Source organism: Myxine glutinosa, chromosome 11 (assembly GCF_964187855.1).
Source record: "Myxine glutinosa chromosome 11, kmMyxGlut1.1, whole genome shotgun sequence".
Lineage (NCBI taxonomy): Eukaryota > Metazoa > Chordata > Myxini > Myxiniformes > Myxinidae > Myxine > Myxine glutinosa.
In genome coordinates this window covers 21,316,446-21,336,302 of record NC_136271.1, presented here as the reverse complement: position 1 = coordinate 21,336,302, position 19,857 = coordinate 21,316,446, and the positions used below count along the sequence as shown (strand labels likewise).

The 19,857-nt window shown below is 46.1% G+C and overlaps 1 long non-coding RNA gene across 1 annotated transcript; it reads right to left on the bottom strand.

The window, feature by feature from the left end:
• Positions 1 to 9,243: 9,243 nt before the first annotated feature.
• On the bottom strand, positions 9,244 to 13,440 carry LOC144894241 (uncharacterized). The gene is made up of 2 exons (XR_013624917.1): positions 13,334 to 13,440; positions 9,244 to 10,369 (listed from the first exon to the last, which is right to left on the bottom strand). It is a non-coding gene; the product is annotated as an uncharacterized LOC144894241 (long non-coding RNA).
• Between the last annotated feature and the right edge of the window lie 6,417 nt (positions 13,441 to 19,857).

The window sequence follows — 19,857 nt, the reverse complement described above, 5'->3', positions numbered from 1 at the left end:
CATTGAATCATATCACACGCAAATCATCAAAATCTAAACAGTACATGGCGCCCATTTTGAAAAAAGATTTAATTCTGCAAAACGGAAGCGGCCGCTACACGTCTTTCTCAGTCGCACGTTTATGTGTGAAGAGTGTGCGCCGAATCTGTAACACGGAAGCGGCCGCTACACCTGTTTCTCAGTCGCTTTGCACATGCTGCCATGTTACTTCGGCGCCACACGTTTATATAGGACTAGCAGAGGTACCCGGCTTTGCACGGGAGTGGGAGGAGGAGGGGAGGGGGAAGAGGAGGGGAGGGGAACGGGGGGGAGGGGGGAGGGGGAAGCGGCGGAGGAGGAGGGGAGGGGGAAGAGGAGGGGAGGGGAATGGGGGGGAGGGGGAAGGGGGGAGGGGGGGGGAGGGGGGAGGGGAGAGGGGGGAGGGAAGGGTGCGGGGGTGCCCAGGGGAAGAAGGGCCCCTCCCCTCCCCCTCCCCCCCTTTCCCCTCCCCCCTCCCCTCCCCCTTCCCCTCCCCCCCTCCCCTCCCCCTTCCCCCTCTCCCTCCCCCTTCCCCCTTCCCCCTCCCCCTCCCCCTTCCCCCTCCCCCTCCCCATCCCCTTCCCCCTCGTTCCCCTCCCCTTCTCTTCCCCCTCCCCTCCTCCTCCCCCTTCACACCAGGGGGGTTGACTCAGCCTGTCATCCCACCGAGGTCGGAAGTCGGAACTCATTGTCGTCAAATAAATGTAGCCTGTATGTTTCACTCTTTGTCACATGCCGTTGGTCCCATGTCAATCGGATGAAGTTGAAAAATTAACGTTACGAAGGTTCTCTGGGACGTACTGATTCCGAATAATGAAGTTGAAAAATTAACGTTCCGAAATACGCTAATTACGCTAACAGAAGCGCTGGAGGGAGCACTGCGCTCCCTCCCTTAGATTCCCTCCCTCTTCTGCTAGCGCTAATTACGCGTAACACACTAATTTTAAAACCCGAAGTTTTTTTAATTTTAAGGTGTGCTGTAGTCAGAAGCGCTAGAAGCGCTGCGCTCCCTCCCTTCGAATCCCTCTCTCTTCTGCTAGTGCTAATAATACGCTAATTTTAAAACCCGAAATTTTTTAAATGTTTATGTCTCCGTGACATTCCTGGGACCATCCCGAGTCGAACAGTACTTTCCGCTCGCAAATCCGTCCACGGGTTCTCGAGATCTTAGAGATCATAGATACATAGATCAGGACCAACTCTACTTTATATATATAGATAGACGGCAGACTCTTGGTTTTTAGAAGCTAATTAGCTGCATTATGATCGGATGTCATAACGCCTAACGGCGGCATAATTTTTTTGTTTCAAGCCAAATAAACATGAAAACAATAAGAAAATGACAAAACAATAACTTTAATAAAACACTCAACGGGATCTGTCCCAAAAATTGTGCGGGAAAGGACGTGATAAAAGCGAAAAATAAATGTCAGAGGGGTGATTCGAACCCCGGACTCTGAAAAGATAAGGCGTCATGCTAACAGCTCGACCACTTCGACCCGTCATTTCCGGAAAGCTATTTGTGAGAGTGACTTGAAACGAAAGATTATTTTACGCGCTGCTGAAAGGTATTTATGCGTTATTATTTATTCGCTAGCAAGTGATTATAAATGTTTATGTCTCCGTGACATTCCTGGGACCATCCCGAGTCGAACAGTACTTTCCGCTCGCAAATCCGTCCACGGGTTCTCGAGATCTTAGAGATTGTAGACCCGAAGTTTTTTTAATTTTAAGGTGTGCTGTAGTCAGAAGCGCTAGAAGCGCTGCGCTCCCTCCCTTCGAATCCCTCTCTCTTCTGCTAGTGCTAATAATACGCTAATTTTAAAACCCGAAATTTTTTAAATGTTTATGTCTCCGTGACATTCCTGGGACCATCCCGAGTCGAACAGTACTTTCCGCTCGCAAATCCGTCCACGGGTTCTCGAGATCTTAGAGATTGTAGATCAGGATACAGACACAGAGGCCAACTCTACTTTATATATATAGAAGAGTTCGTCAGGAGTCGATCTTCTCTCTCCTGGTATGTAAAATAAACAGTACGTGTAGAATTTCAACAAAAGCCACATCACTGTTCATGTCGGGAAATATTATTCCATCGTGTTTGGAAAAATAATATAGCCGATTTTACTCCCAGGGGGTCCAACTCCAAGGAATACCCACCCAAAATATCGTTGCGATCAGTTGAGCCGTTTTTGCGGTACCTTCGAACGGACGGACGGACATTTGGTGAATTATAGTAAGATGTTGGTGGCCATTTTGGAAAAATATGCATGCAATGTTGAAAAGAATGGACGCCATGTTAAATCTTTTGAGTTGGTCAATCGACTGGATTTCAAGAGTATCGATACAAGAACATAACTGCCAAGATTCATGCTTGTATCACAATGTGACCGATTCGCCCTAATATTAATAATGGGTGTCAGCCACCCAGCTACGACATGAGTCACTGCAGAATGTTTTTTTTCCTTACTGTACATATTATGTAGACGAAGAACAGGTACAGGTACAATTGAAGGCAACCAGACTCGGTGATGTAACGGTCATGCCAAAGCCAAGCACTCTAAGTCTAATGGTACATACAGTACATGCCGTTACCGTGGATACTCAGCATTTGAAAAGGTTAGAGTGCGGACAATACACAAAGGTACACCAAAAACACCGCAGTTTGCGTTCACACAGTAAGGAAAGAGAAAGAATCTGGATCAAGCGCGTATCGAACGTAATCTTCTCTTACCTGTACAGTATACTGTATAACTTCGATTCCTGAAGAAGACGCCGACTTTAAAACTCTTCTTTAATAACGAGACGTTAGACCAGCTGCGCAGACCGAATTATGTGGTTAAACATGGTGCTTTGTCTTTAAAAGAACCGAGATTGGAATGTAGGCCTCCAAATGCATCGTGCCTTGCCATAAACCATTCATCCAGCTTCCTCACCCTTCACATACACACAGCGTTCGGAATTCGGATAATCGGATGTAGCGAATGACTGATGTGCGTAATTTCCTGTGGGCGTGGCTTATATGATGTCTTATCGAGGGTTTCATCGTGTCGTCATTCCACTTCCGGTACGTCGTCTCGCCGCCATTGTGGAGGTGAACGTCCCGTGTTGGCAACATTTTCTGTTTTTCGCACAATCGCCTCCAACATGTCCAGCCTGGGTTCGAATCCCGACCCATCTCTAAACTGTCGTCCTGGTGTTTCACTTCTTTTTTTTTTGTATACTGAATCGAGGCTCGTGAAAGAGTTAACATTTACTTCACAAACAAATCAACCAGACAAACAAAATATATAAAAAGAGGGAGCGGAAGACAAAATGGGGAGAGAAGGGGAAGCACACAAACACAACATTTAAGAGCAGGGAGATGTGTGGGAAGGAGGGGGCTTGGGGGGGAGGAGGCATGGGAAGGGGGGGGGGGAGAAGTATAAAACACAAGGACACCAAGGACTTCCAGGACAGAAGTTGGTATTTCAAAAAAGTGGAATTGGGGTGAAATTAGCGGGGGTAGAAAAGATCAAGGTTTTGGATGGGGGAAGATAAGAGATGGTGGTGAACAGCTGTTTTAAAGACCTGGAGGGTGGAGTGGGATTGAAGAGAGTGAGGGAGTTTGTTCCAGAGGCGGGAGAAAAGAGGAATGAAGGAGTGAAGGTGAGCAGAGAGTCTTGATTTTGGCAGTTTAACCATAAGAGGGTTGCAGGCAGATCTTGTGCGACCTGTAGGAATATTTGCGGGACAGAGCCCAGAGAGAGCTGGGGGGGGCAAGGCCAGACAGGAGTCCGTAGAAGACGGAAAGACCACCAACCTGCCTGCGGTGAGTGAGTGAGAGGCCCTTGGAGTTAGCTTCATCGCGGGAGATTCCAATGATTCTGAACGCTTTGGTTTCAACAGCGTGAAGACGAGCTAGGTGTGAGGCAGGAGCACCAGCCCAGAGGGGAGAGCAGTATTCCATGCAGGGCGATTCATCAGTGTGTGTGTGCCGTTCCTCGGATGGACGTTAAAGTGGGTGTCCTATCTGCTGGCAGTAGTTGATGGATGTTGAAGATCCCATGGTATCCTTCGCCCAGAGTAGGCGAGCTATCACCGGCATCCTGAAAAAATTACAAATTCTTACCCTGACTACTGCTGGCAAGGCAGTGGCAAACCACCTCGTGTAATCAGGAAGGGAAACAACAGGAGAAAACAAAACCACATGTTTTAGAGTAACCCAAAGATATTCCACCGTGAATTAAGGAAACAAACGCAGAATGTGTCTTGTTCTGTGGACCCTCGAAAAAGAAAAGCTGGAAAAATTCTAGAAAGGAATTTTGAAGATCGAAAAGAACACAACAAGGAAGCAGAATAGCTCCCAAACTTGGAAAAGAAGAAGCAACATCTCGAGGAAATGGCTCCATTAATTTATTGATGAAGAGAAAATTAGAAACCAACTTCAAAAAATGCCCAGGTGGAATTCCAAATTTCTGGCAAAAACAATTTGATGCTCTCCATAATCACTGAGCCAGGACATTTTAGGAACTGATCGAAGAGGAAAGGCCAGTGGATGAGCGGCTTGTAGAAGGGAACACCTTTCTCATCCCAAAATCGGAGGAAACCCAACTTACCCACAAATACCAGCCGATAACATGCTACCAACCACATACAAACTGACAGGAATCATCACAGAAATGATGTGCCACCACCTAACACAGAAAGGTTTGAGCCAGAACAAAAGGGATGCAAGAGAAGTTATGGAACAATGGACGGACGACGCACCATCGTATGAACTCCCCTGAACTTAGTTCCAGGTGAGCTAAAGATGGCGGGACTGAGCCAGACAGACAAATGAGCACGTGACTCCACCTCCTGAAACCACACCATCACAATGGAGTTCCACCTCCTGAGACCCAGAAATGGAGATAACAACCAATGACACACACACACACACACACACACACACACACACACACACACACACACACACACACACACACACACACACACACACACACACACACACACACACACCGCTTTTCCGTCAGCTTTTCAAAAAATATTTTGAGAACACGTTTTACATATATAATGTCTGACACATTTTTTTTCCAAACACCTAAACGTGATCCAAATTAGGAGCATTAGCCTTGAATGGAGTTGGAAGCTGAGCTCATAGGAAATTTTGAGAGGCCCAAAGCTGTTGAGCTCCAGGAGTGATGTAGTTGTTGACCCTGCTTCAGCAATGGGCTAGGATGACATCAATGTCCATGTTCTCAAATCCTGATCTACTGTTCTTGCTTTCCCTTTGCCCGACCTATTCAGTCCATCTTCCTTTGGTGGCCTCCTACTGGCCTGGACATCAGCAAACATCATTCCTGTCTACAAGAATGAAGCTGCTCCTCTCTCAGCAATGGTTGGAGGCCCTAAATCTCAATCAAGAGGCTGGGATAATCTCCTTGGTGGACATTTCTCTGGCATGTGACAGTCTAGGTTCCTGCTTTGCTTGCCAAGCTCTCTGCCTGTGGCATAAAGGATGCCTTAATTCCTGGAATTTTGACTTCTTCCACTCACACAGGCAATGCACAGCTATCAATTAAATCCTGAGCCTGGTGTTGGCTTAACTCTTAAGGTTGCTGGCTTAAGACCCTAGGGTCTTGAGTTCAAACCCCTGTCATGCCATTGAATTAACACTATGTGGGTCGACTCAGCTTGTCATTCTTCAGAGGTTGGCAAAATGAGTACCAGCTAGCTACCAAGGGGCATTGCATCAGCGGCACAGCTGTGCCCCCCAAAATTGATGCAGCCAATCAGCCACAGGCCGCATACAAATAGATAATGAAATCCTCTCCTCCCCTCTTCCAGTGGAGGTGGGAGTTACCCAAAACAGTGTATTGGGCACAGTCTTGTTCCTCATCTGCACAAGCGATCTCTCCTATGCTCTGGAAAGCCCTTGTTTCATTTTTGAAGATTGCTCCATATTGTGCCTGTCGTACAGTAACTCATACCACTGCTCGGCAGACTGAAGCTGCGTCACTCTCTGGTGATCTGGAATTGATGAGATGCTGGTCTAAGGATAGAGGGAATAATGAATGGAGCCAAACACAGGCAAATCCTTGAGGGGAACCTGCTTCAGAGTGCAAAAAAAGACCTTATACTGCATACAGTCAAAGCGACACTGGAATGGTTTCAGAACAAGAATGTGAAGGTCCTCGAGTGGTCCAGCCAAATCCCAGACTTGAATCCTGTTGAGAATCTGTGGAAAGACTTGAAGATTGATGGTCACCGACACTCCCCATCCAACTTGACAGAGCTTGAGCAAATCTGCAAGGAAGAATGGGAGAAACTCCCCACATCCAGATGTGCAAAACTGATACAGACATACCCATGAAGACTCAAAGCTGTAATCACTGCCAAAGACACTTCTCCAAAGTATTGACTTCAGGGGAATGAATACTTATGTACATTGGATATTTATGTATTTCATTTTTTATTATTTTGTAAAATTGTTCTTTTTTTTTAATTTCCACTTTTAAATTATGGTGTATTACGTGTAGATCAGTGACAACATTTAAATTCAATCCATTTAAAATTCAGGCTGAAATAACCAAATGTGAAAAAAGTCAAGAGACGTGAATACTTTCTGAAGACACTGTATTTCATATGGGACTTGGGGTTAGTTGGCCACTGGACTGAAGGAGCAAAACTGGTCCACCACAGACAGGAGCAACAAGTGGTCACAGGGGGTTATGTACTCCCAGAACTGTTGCAGAAGGTGAGGAGAGGTAAGCAGAAAGCATGGGCCATGATGTGTGCTGTATGGAAAAGATATGAGACCAAAGGTTCAGTCTAACATGCACAGTGCACACACACACACGCATGCCTTTACTACCCCATGTACAGTCACGGGAAAAAGTAAGTACACCCCATGTAAAGTTTTGACTTTTTCAACATATTTCAACATACAGCTATTTGATCATCATTTCAACAATATTGATAGATAAAGGTGATATAATATAACAAATATCATGAAACATTTACATTTTGTAGTCCATTGTATAATTTAAATAAACAAATGCAAATTTCACATGTGGAAAAAGTAAGTACACCCTTGGCTCTAATAGGTGGTATTTCCCACTTTGGCAGAAACAACCTCAAGTAGGCGTTTCTTATAACTGTCTACCAGTCTCTGACATCGACTGGGAGAAATTTTTGTCCACTTCTCCATGCAGAATTCTTTCAGCTGTGCGATGTTTGAGGGGTTTCTTGCATGCACAGCTCGTTTCAAATCGCCCCACGACATCTCTATGGGATTTAGATCCGGGCTTTGACTTGGCCATTCCAGAACCCTCCATTTCTTTCTTTTCAGCCATTCCTTGGTGGATTTACTGGTATGTTTAGGGTCATTGTCATGTTGCAAGGTCCACCTTCGGTTGAGCTTCATTTTCCGACAGATTGCCTCACATTACTCAAGCACCCTCTGGTACAATGAAGAATTCATACTGGATTCTATGATTGTGAGCTGCCCAGGCCCTGATGCAGCAAAGCTGCCCCAAACCATAACATTTCCACCACCATGCTTTACAGTTGGTATCAGGTTCTTGTGGTCAAATGCTGTCTTTGGTTTTCGCCAAACATGTCTTCTGGTACTGTGGCCAAATAGCTCTACCTTTGACTCATCTGTCCAGAGCACATTGTTCCAGAAGTGCTGGTCTTTGCCTCGGTGTTCATTGGCAAACTTTAGTCTTGCCCTGATGTTCTTTCTGGACAGCAAAGGTTTCCTCCTGGCACACCTCAGATGTAGATCAAATTTGTGCAGCCTCTTTCTAATTGAAGACTCGTGCACTTTGACATCAACAGTGGCAAGAGCTACCTGTAGGTCCCGTGATGACATTCTGTGGTTCTTAGAGACTTCTTTCAGCATCTTGCGGTCTGCTCTCGGGCTGAACTTGCTGGGGCGGCCTGGCTTGAACAAGTTGGCAGTTGTTTGGAATCTTCTCCACTTGTAGATGATCTTCCCGACAGTCGAATGATTGATTTCAAATCGTTTGGAGATCTTTTTAAATCCATACCCCAGACTCGTAGGCATCTATAACCTTCTTTCTGAAGGCCTCAGAGAGCTCTTTTGATCTAGGCATGGTGACGCCACACACTTCAACAACAAAGAGCAAACCAAACTAAATGTCTGAGGTTTAAATAAGACAGGTTCCTCCAAGATCCTCTCTGATGATGTTCTAATCATTTGCACCTGAGCTGGTGCACCTGATTCTAATTTTCGGTGTTTGAAGTAGTGATAAATGTAGGGGTGTACCTACTTTTTCCACATGCAAAATTTGCATTTATGTTTATTTAAATTATACAATGGACTACAAAATGTAAATGTTTCATGATATTTGTTATATTATATCACCTTTATCTATCAATATTGTTGAAATGAAGATCAAATAGCTGTATGTTGAAATATGTTGAAAATGTCAAAACTTTACATGGGGTGTACTTACTTTTTCACGTGACTGTACATAATGCTTATGAGGGTTAAACAATTGCTTCACTCTGTCTGTCAGCTTGTCCATCCATTTCTACGATTGAGGAACTAACTTAATTTCAACCGATTTTATATTTTGAACACTGCAAAACATGAATCGGAACACGCCGTTTCGCAGTATTTTGGCTACAAATTTTGCTATTTGCACAGAATCTCATCCCGAGCACGCATGTGCAGAGTAGTCAGGTATTATTTTTTACTGTCTTCCTGTCTGGCACTCAAACAAAATTGAAAGAATAATAACTAATTTAACATGTTAAATAAGGTTGTGTAAAAGACAAAATATCAACGGTGGGAAACTTCCAATTCAATGTTGTTTTTTTCTACAGCCTTTAAAACTTTTATTTCAATTGAATTATACACTTGAATACTGTAAAACACAAATTACCTTGTAATTATTCAGGTAATGCAATTGTAATTGTAATTATTTGTAATTATTGCTTGCACTTCCAAAAATCTCGTTTAGCCATACTTTGGCAAAATTGTATGCCGTCTCGACCAATCAAATTAACCTTTCATGCTCTCAGGGTAGGGTCTCACTTTGATTCTTCTTCTTCCAATAAACTGTTTCCAACAAAGTGTCCTTTTTCTCAAAACAGCATGGGGTAATGTGTTCTATTAACTTTAGTTTGTCTTGCATTCTCACAAAGTAATGTAATGGAAAAAAAAACTTGTTTTAAAGTTTAAACCATCAATTCAAGATCTTGACACTTAAATCTATTTCCAAGTTTTTATTCAGTTTGTTTGTCTCATTCAAAAAGTATTTCGTATTCAAAATAAAAACAATGCAATCATACTTTGATCATTCAACTCACAAATCCCAAGCAGGGACTGTTGTACTTTTAATGATCATGACAAAATGTGCCTTCCACAAATTATTTGGGTGTTGGTGTTGCAGATATTAAACACGAGTATCTTATAGAATCAGAACAACATAATTATTTATTTTTTTATACAGAATTCACATTGTGCCTCGACATTCTGGCTGCTAAATTGCCTATTATCAGGCTGTAACTCACATGGCTGTGAGTTACCATTACCATTGTTCCTCTGATCTTGTGACACTTGCAATGTATTTTTTGCTTTGTTGAAGGACTTTGAAAAACAAAAATGAGCGGAAAATAAGATACAACAATTATAAACGGTAAAGCATCTCCAATGCTGATGCCATTGCCAAGATCAAAGACAAAATACAGAGATTAATGTAAAAAACAGAAATGAAAACGTCAATGACTGATTATGGCTCCGCAGCCTCCCAACTACTCTGTATTTCCATATCGGACTTCACCAGGTGTGAAACGTCCATATCAGCAACAGGGGGTTGCCAATAAAGAAAAGAGCTGAACTCCGCCGGTCCATCTTGCAATCCTATCTGCCAGACATGGCTAATTCCATCCCGAAAATCAGACTGATCAATACAAGAAGATAGAGGAAATGCACGAAGAGAACTACAACACAAAGAAGGGTTTCTGGCACTTGGCTGATTCGCATCTGCAAAACCTGGTTGATCCTCGCTTTCCACCACCCTGGCCCAAAGACCATTCATAGCATTGGTTCCTGGCTCCTGCACCAAACCAGGTGCGTCTTCATTTCCAACACACAGCCGTCTACGTTTTTGTTCAGTCACTGCTCTTTCACCTTCACCTCTTCGGTAGTTTTCCAACACATCTTCCTCATCTCTGTAGCGTTTGTGAGGGACTTTCCTCCCACATTGTAATTTCGAAGCATCCAGTTTGCAGGCAGGGTTACTGGGGTCAAAGCGTTTTGTTGGAAGAAGAGACCTGGACTCCACAGCCTCCCAACTTCGTTTGGGCATTTCACAGCTCCAGCGATGCTACAACTCTGAAAAAGCACAGAATAGGAAAGGATCAGGTGGAATTCATATGTGGTGTCGGTCTACACGTTGACATTGACCTTTAGTATCATAATAATAACTTGGCTCAAAGAGAAAAATGGTGCCCATAAAAAAGACAAGCAGCACATAAATTTATCCAAACCAAATTGCAACAAAACCTGTCACAATGAGAAAAGATCTACCAAACTTTAGAGAAGCCTTCTTCTTCTTCGTTCGTATGCAGCACAAGGCTGTGGGGTGGCATCATCAGCTGAGGGTATGGTTGTCGCTGATCCAATGCCCTCTGCTGGTTATGCAGGATTTTGGAATTTTTTTCGCTTTCGCTTTCGCTTTCAAGATGCCTGCAATAGCTAACCTACGCTTCACGATGGACACCGTGGGATCATTAACGCCCACCAACAAATGCTAACAGTCAGGATGCCCATTTAACGTCCATCCAAGGGACAGCACACACAATGATGAACCACTCTACCTGTGAAACACCGGGGTGGCAGTTTATAGCAGTGTCGGGATTCAAACCCAGGCTAAACACCCTTAGAGGAGTCAAAACGGCCAATAAAAAGCCAGAAATTATGGCTCTTACATACTCCACTCCACAACTGTTCGTTTCAATTTTCCGTCAGCCCTGCTTTTATGTCACTGTTAATGCTGGCAAAATAGCTTACATGTACAAATTGTACGCACACTCATCTCTGAGATCTTGGCAAGTGATAGCAAGCTGCCTGGTAACTGAAGACAGTTCAGGTGTCTGATTCAAATGTTCCTCTTGGTCTTTTCTGAGTAAATTTGAGACGCTGAGAGAACACGCATCAACTATAAATGGATGAGGTGTGTGTGTGTGTGTGTGTGTGTGTGTGTGTGTGTGTGTGTGTGTGTGTGTGTGTGTGTGTGCGTGTGTGTCGGGTATCTCCACACGTAGGTTTCAGAAAGTGGAACCGAGACCTCCCAGGTCTTCAAGTTTTCTTTCGAGGGCTGTTTTGAGGATCGTCACCGAGCCTCGGACAGCTTCCAACTGCAGTTTGTTTGTCGTAATATTCCCAAAGATGTTATTTAAGATCTCTGTAAGGTTCTTTTTGTCATCCCCGTTGCTCCGACCATCCACTGGTACAATTTCGGCACTCTTCAGCTTCCAGGATCTTTTCACTTCATTTTTGAGATCTTGGTATTTGGTCATTTTCTTGATTTCTGTGGTTTTTTAGACAAAATCGCTGGGTACTGACTGACACCTCAATTAGTAATGCTGCCTTTTCTTTCTTTGCACCTCAATACTATATCCGGTTTGCAAGGCTTTGTTTTCTATGTTAATTGTTCATGCTTGATGGGATCATTAGAACACACGTGAGCATTGCTTCCTTGTTTTCAGTGATTGCGTTTGGTTCATGTTTGCATGAGTTTTCTAGAACTGGGATATTGAGACTTTTGCAGATGTGCCAGTGGTTTACTGGGATATTGAGACTTTTGCAGATGTGCCAGTGGTTTACACCTTGTTGTGCCTTTGGGTGTACAGCTGCTCTGACTTGAGTTTTTTTTTTACATCCCGATAGGAGGTGGCTCATACTTTCTGCTTCTATCTTACAGAACCTGCACTTGTCAGATTGACTCAGTTCCACCATTTTCTTAAAGCCATTGGTGTAGTGTCCTTGGTCTTGGGCATTTATAATGATTCGTTCTCCAACCAAGTTGAGCTGACCTGTTCTTAGCCATTCTGAAGAGCCTTCTTTATCTACTTCCAATCTGTCCAACTCTTTTTTTTTTATACCATTCTGCTCTTTTATCGTTTTCTCAGTTGTGAGATTATATCTGTTGATATTTCGTTTTATATTTTTCTTTCGTCTTTTTTGCAATTGTTGGGGCTGTATTCGTTGTTTCAGTTTCTTGTGTGGCATCTTCCATTTGCACGTCTTTGTAATTTTTTTTTCCCAGAGTGCGTGTACGCATGCATGTTTGTGTATCATGGTGTGTGTGTGTGTGTATGTGTGTGTATGTGTGTGTGACATGTTTTTGTGGAGCTGTACTGGATCTTCCTGATGTGGAACATGACACAAAAATGATCGTTGTGATCTACTGAGTTGATAATAATTAACTACAACTAATCCAGAAGAATTTCCATGTTTTAAACGCAGGCTCTGTTATTGTTGAGGTGTATAGAACAGCTCAGCATGTCCTTCCACGGCATTGCATTCTAATTATGTTGTCATTGTTTTTGTTATTTACTTTGCAACAAACTCAACATACCACCCCACCCCACCCCACCCACCCACCACCCCACCCCACCCACCCACCACCCCCCCCACCACCCACCCACCACCCACCACCCCCCCCCCACCCACCACCCACCACCCCCCCCCCCCACCACCCACCACCCACCACCCCCCCCACCCACCACCCTCCCTCCCCCCCCCTCCCTCCCCCCCCCCCTCCCACCCACCCCTACCCCCCCCTCCCACCCACCCCTACCCACGCACCCACCATCAAGCACATCTGTGTTTCTGTTTGGTGAAAGGCAAACTAGTGCTCAAGCAGTACAGGAGGCAGGTATGCTCCAAGGTCGTGAAGACCAATGAAAGTTCGGTCCAATGGACCAACTGGGCAACTAGTATATAACACTAACCTGTTTCACACCACTCTAAGTCTAATCCCAAATCACGTTCCCTGCAACTGAACAATCAAAATATTCACGAACTCGGCTTCACATTTACACTTACAGGCAGGGCCGACAACGTGGAATCAAGAAAATGCACAAAATTTTGCCCAAGAGACCGTGGGATCTTTAACGTCTAACTAGTACCGGCAGACGGGACATCCGGCTTATAACGTCAATCCAAGCACCAATCGGCCAGTTCATACTCTGGTCAAAACGGAACCCGGACTAGACAGCGAAATGCGAGTACCACCTCTAAGCTATCCTACCAGCACAAACAGTCAAGTACGAAGTGGAAATGGAAACTCACCAAAGACGGAATATGCTGCAAACGCAACTCGGAAACAATTACTGCGCATGCGCAAGTCCGCGGACATTGCCCCCATTTTCCTGGATTTTTTTTTCGCATTACGTAGTAGCGTTTTAGTAAATACATTTTGTACGCAAAGTCCTTATTCCAAACAAGGAACGAAACCGTTACAACATGCATGGGAAATAACCGACAATATTTTATGAAAGCATTTCGAATGTTATTTTAATTAGTGGCGCCAATTACACCGCCATGAAACCAGACACCGGCCTGGAAAAGCATTCCTAAAGAAACTACCCAGAGACATAGAATTTTTTTTGCAAAATCAGAACACAAAGCTCTTGATTAGAGACGCATTGCTGGTCATCAATTTTATAAGGGAGGTTTTTTATTCTTGTCATTATCAGCATTGACGTCAGAGGCAATGGATGCATCCCGATGAACTCGAATTTCAGAACAGGCATCATGTCTGACAGGATAGAACAGAGAGGGGAAACACCCCCTAGTGTCATTGCCAATAACGATTCCGAATAAAACCACGTGACATCCCGTGTCCCTATGTTTCGTGATGTCATATCGACACGCCAGGTGGCGCTTTGGGTTCGTAAAAGGGGGAAGGGTGTTTGTTTTGTTTGAGAGTAGCAAATGCAACGTGGTCATTAATTAATTATTTAAGAAATAATACAGAGTTTTTTGGGGACCCCCACCCCTCTGGGATCCCCCACAATCCGAATTCGAAAAATCGAAATCTGAGTGATTGTGGGGGCTACTCACTTTTTTTTCTTTTTTTCTTTTTGTTTGTTTGTATACAATATCGAGGCTCGTGAAAGAGCTAACATTAATCACAAAAAGACAAACTGACACATAAAACATAACAGAAATCCTAAAATGGCCTGGACAATATTATTGACACCTTTTAGAAGTTGTTAGAAATAAATAGCTTTCAAGCAGGTGAATCTCCTTTACTTTACTTTGAAAAAGCCAAAAAAAAATTATTATTTTTTGTATGCAAGATCGAGGCTCGTGTAAGAGCTAACATTAATGACAAAATAACAAACGGACACATAAAACAAAATCAAGGGAGCTGGAGACAAGATGGGGCGAGAGAGGGAAACACACAAGCACAACATTTGAGAGCAGGGACATCGGGAGATCTGTGGGAGGGAGAGGGCTTGGGGGGAGGAGGTGTGGGAAGGGGGGTAGGGGGTGGAAGAGGTAAAAAAAAAAAAAAACACATGGACACTGGGACTTCCAGGAAAGAAGTCGGAATTTCCAAAAAGTGGATCTGGGGTGAATTAACAGGGGTAGAAAAGATCAAGGTTTTGGATAAGAGATGGTGGTGACCACGAATAAGAGATGGTGGTGAACAGCTGTTATAAAGACCTGGAGGGAGGAGTGGGATTGAAGAGAGTGGGGGAGTTTGTTCCAGAGGCGGGAGAAAAGAGGAATGAAGGAGTGAAGGTGAGCAGAGAGTCTTGATTTTGGCAGTTTAACCATAAGAGGGTTGCAGGCAGATCTTGTGCGACCTGAAGGAATATTTGGGGGACAGGGCACAGGCAGAGCTGGGGGAGCAAGGCCGGAGAGGAGTCGGTAGAAGACAGAAAGACCACCAACCTGCCTGCGGTGAGTGAGTGAAAGACACTCAGAATCTGCTTCATCGCGGGAGATTCCAATGATTCTGAAAGCTTTGGTTTCAACAGCGTGAGGCCGAGCTAGGTATGAGGCAGGAGCACCAGCCCAGAGGGGGGAGCAGTATTCCATTGAGCTGCGGATGAAAGCCTTGTATGTGGTGAGGGGCTCAAGTGTGCCAAGGAAAGACTTCATACGACGGATGATGCCCAGTCGGCGACTAGCTTTGGAGGCCAGCTTGGAAATGTGGTTTTCCCAGGAAAGATCATGGCAGATAGTGAGATCCAAAAGCTTGAGTGACAGAACTTCTTGGAGTGGATTGTTGAGAAAGTCGATGGGAGGGTTTTCCAGATGATCTTTTCGGAGAGACATAGTAAGAGTGAGATTTGTCAGGATTGAAAGACATGTTACACTTGTTTGACCAGTCTGTGATTTTTTTTCCAGGTCTGCAGAGAGCGAGGAGGCTGCAGACTGCCGATCTGAGGGATGAGGAATGGTGCGGCATAGAGTTGAGTCATCACCAAAGAGATAGAGAGGATTTTCCAGAGAGTCGGAGAGATCATTGATGAAGACCAGAAAAAGCACAGGGCCCAGAACACTGCCTTGGTAAACTCCAGCCTGAACAGGAAGGGGATATTGTTGCGAATATGGCATTTTGGCCTCCATATCCGCTTGTAAATATTCCCCTATTTCCCCAATACTCCCCAACTATCCCCAATCCCCCATTCCCTAGTACCATTGCCTGTAAATAACACTCTGTAGAACCCACCTTCCCCTTTTTCCCCCATTAAATGTCGTGCCCAGGTCCACCGCATCTCACGTAGACAACTTTCGGACATCTTGCTAGTTATTCTTAGTCTATGTCAGTTAAGGACTCGGTTCCATTAATTCTGACTCTTCGTTGCACCAGAATGTGATTATATGGCACCAGTAGTGAGTTTAGGACCTTCCCATACCTCCTCCCATCTTCTTCCCCAAACAACAACTACAACAACAACTACAACAACAACTACAACAACAAAAACTACAACAACTACAACAACGGCGCTGCGCGGGGGAGTGTGCGTCCTCACACCGGCTCGGTTAGCCGCCATTGACCATGCGCTCCGACGGGGTTACCACAAAGGGGCTCCTTGTCAGCCCCTCGTCAAGGGCGGAGCCGGTAATCCCCCCGCACGCACCCAATGAGAAGCAACGTGCCGATTCCATCTGGGGCGGGGCTAACGAGCCGAGGGCGTGTCACTCCCCGCCGGATATACGCGGCGACTTACCGGATGTGAGGTGAGATGAGATGCGCCCCCAGCTTGGAAAGAGAAGTCACTACCTCCGAGCGCTGAGAGACCTCCTGCATCTTTTGGGCCGCGCTATCCTGTCCCTGAGCACAAGGTGCACCTTGTGCTGGCCATCGACCAACCTGCCTTTCCTTGCCATCAATCCCCGTGTGAGTCAGTTTTGTCCTGTTTATCTGTCGTCTGTCAGGGAATAAGATAAGTGTGTCTAAGTGCCTGTCTTTCTATGCTGTCCCTCTCATTCCTGTAATCTAACCTTCCGCCCTAATATAACCTCCTCCGGAGGTCTTGAGAACTGAACCCTTGGTGTCGTGTCATTTTAGTCCCAGCCGTTGTGTCCTTTTCCTTCATTGATTCAGCGTAGCGCGACTCGGCAACGTTCGAGTATAATCGGGTAAACTGTGCAGACGTGGTCATACCAAACCGCTCGGTAAACCAACATCCACAACCGCGTCTGTAACAATTGGTGTCGAGGAGTGGAATTCGGACCCGGGACTAAATTTATTAGGCCCAAATTTTGGAACACCAATTGTACCACTAGGGTAACAATTGGTGTTGGAGAGGTAGAATTCGACCCGGAGCGCGTTTCCCGCTCGAAATTATAACGGCGAAATTTGAATTTGTTTTACGAAAATAAAAACCCGAATTTTGAAAGTCGCGCTATGGCGGATCAAGACAGCTGGGGTCCGGTAGGGGAGAGTGAGGCAGGGTCGGTCCAGGACCAAATTGAGGGACAGGAGGAGAGCGAAGCAGCGAGGGTAGCAGACGCACAAAATAGCGTCGTTGTGCCCGACATTGCGGGAGCGCAAAATGGCGCCTCGCTGGTCACCGCGCCCGCGACCGTGGCAGCGCCCCTGGTGGATTTGAACCTTTTTTTATACAAATGAAGGCCCTTATGGCCCAGAATAGCGAGGAAATGAGGGAGGAAATGAGGGCTCAGAGTGAGCGAATGGGAAACCAAATGGGGATAATGGGAAACCAAATGGGGATGATGGGAAACCAAATGGGGGTAATGAGGGACGAAGCGAGGGGTACCGGTGAGGAGTTAGACAAGAAATTTGGGAAGTTCGACAATAATTTTGAGGGGTTAGACAACGGGATAAAAGAGGTAAAAAATGGGTTAATGGGGGTAGAAAACAGAATGGCCGCTCAAGAGAATCAAATGGAAGGGATGCAAAAAGGGTTAGAGGGGTTAGAAAACAGGATGGAAGGCAAATTGAGGGACATGAGGGACCAAGCGGAAAGGGAAGTTAACCAAATGGGGCAGCAGATAGAGGGGGTCAGAATGGGGGTAGAAACCAAACTGGATGCTCACAGGGAGGAAATGGAGCAGATGAGGGTGGCATCTGGGCAGGAGATGCAAGTGATGGGAGAGGAGATCAGAAGAGGTGTGAGTGAGGAGGTCGGAGGAGTGCGCGAGGAGGTGAGGCACTGTAAGGAGCACATGGAGAAGGAGGTGAGAAAGGGGACTGTAAAGTTACAAGGGGGCATAGAGGACCTGACGCTGGGAGTAGAACAACTGACAGTGGGACAAAAGGAGTTGGGGGACCAGGTAAAGAAGAACACAGCGGTAATAGAGGGATTAAAATCGACACAGAAGGAGATGAAAAAGGACGTAGGGGTAATTAAAAAAGAGTGTCAGACGGTACATGAGGACCTGACGAGGAAAATGGACAAGGTGGTAGAGATGATGGAGGTTAAAGAACGGGAGGTGCGGGAGCACATAGAAAAAAATAAAGTGGAGTTAGAGGAAGAACTTAAAGGGGCGCACGAAGAGATGAAGGAGGTGAAGCAGAAATTAGAAGAAGTGGAAGAAGGGATGAGCGAAATTAAGAAGCGACGGAGAGAGGATAAGAAAGAGATAAAGGAGGAAGTAAAAGAATTGGTCCAAAGTCTGTGTTCGGATCGTGATGATGTGCTCATTAACCGGATGAGGGATTCGCAGGTGATGGAGGAGAAGCGAAGAGGAAGAGGACCCGGTGTAAGTGGTGACCAATATGGTCGTGCGTATGATGCGCCAGGTGATTTAAGAAGCTTGGGGGTCGAGATGGACCCGGGTGTTCGTGAGAGGCCGTGGGTGAAGTGTGCGACAGGTCTGGTGTGCGAAAAAGGAGGTGTGCAAGAAAGTCCGACTCTGGGGTGTGTGAGGAAAAAGTGTGTGCCAAGGAGTGAGGGTGCTGGCGAGAGTGAGTCGGTCGTGGCGTGTGTGCGAGGGAGCACATGGAAGCGCGGTGTGGTAAGTGTTACAGAGGGTGTGACGGGAGAGTGTGCGCAGGAGTGTGCGCGAGAAAGGTGTGTGACGGACAGGTGCATGGGGAAAGAGTGCGCTGTCAAGGGCAAGGAAGAATGCACACCTGTGGTGAGTGTTACAGAGGGTGTAACGGGAGAGTGTGCGCGAGAAAGGTGTGTGACGGACAGGTGCATGAGGAAAGAGTGCGCTGTCAAGAGTAAGGGTGAGTGCGCTGTCAAGAATGGAGGTGAGAGTAGTGAGAGTGACAAGGAGAGTGAGTTGGTTGTGACAGGTGAGCGAGGATGTACACCTGGGATGGAAGGATGCACACCTGGAATGGTAGAGCGTGAGTGGGAATGCACGCTGGAGTTGGTGGTGAGGCACGTGGTTGGGTGTGCGAATGAGAGCACACCTGTGATTGTCACAGAGGAGGTGACAGAGGAGGGGGCGCGAAGAGGTGTATTGGTGAGGTGTGCGAGCGACGAATGTGTGCCAAGGTGTTCGGTGGTCAGGTGTGTGACCAAGGCTGTGAGTGCAATGAGGGTACCTGGGTGTGTAAGGAAAGGTACGAGGAGCATGGGCACGGCTGGATGTGTGAGCAAGGAACGGGCTGCGGGGTGTAAGCGTCCAGGTGAAGCATCGACGTTAGACGGGGTAGAGTTTAGAACGACTTATAGCCGAATCGGGCCCTCGGTGCGTGCCGGGCTTCGCGTGCCGCGAGAACCAGCGGGGATCCGAGCCACGGCGGGTTCGAAAGGACCGCCGTGCGCGATCCACGCTGGGCCTCGCTTTGAACGGCCGCGTCTGTGCTCCAATAGGTGGAGCGGGCGGCTGGATAGGAAGGGTCGTCATGGCGACCACTTTCTGTTGAGGCATTCCGGCAGGTCGAGATCGAGCCATGGGATGGCTCCACGCCGAGATGGTGCGTGGGATCTCGGCCCGGGTAAGCCCCCGTCCCTGCACCGAGTGCCGGACGCATCCAGCCGCTGGCACAGAACAACCCGCATTCATGGAGGTGAGGCATGGAGGCACAGAACAACCCGCTCACCTGTCACAACAACAACCCTTTACGAAGCCGGGCTTTGGACAGGAATTGGCGCACCGAGAGGCATTAGTGAGTAGACTGGGTGATGAGGTTAGTGTTTTGGACCCAAAATTAGAGAAAAACAAAATTTGATGATTGGCAAGGGATTGGCAGTAGTGATTGGCAGATGATGGGTAGTGATTGGCAAATTTTTAATTTGTTGAAATTTGATGTGCGAAATTGGTAGTGAGCGATGGGCCCGGTGGGTAAGGCTGGCATCCCTGCCACCCTTCCCATGGGTGGGGCAAATGCGCAATAGATTATGGGGTGTATGGCAGTGAAAACTAGCCCG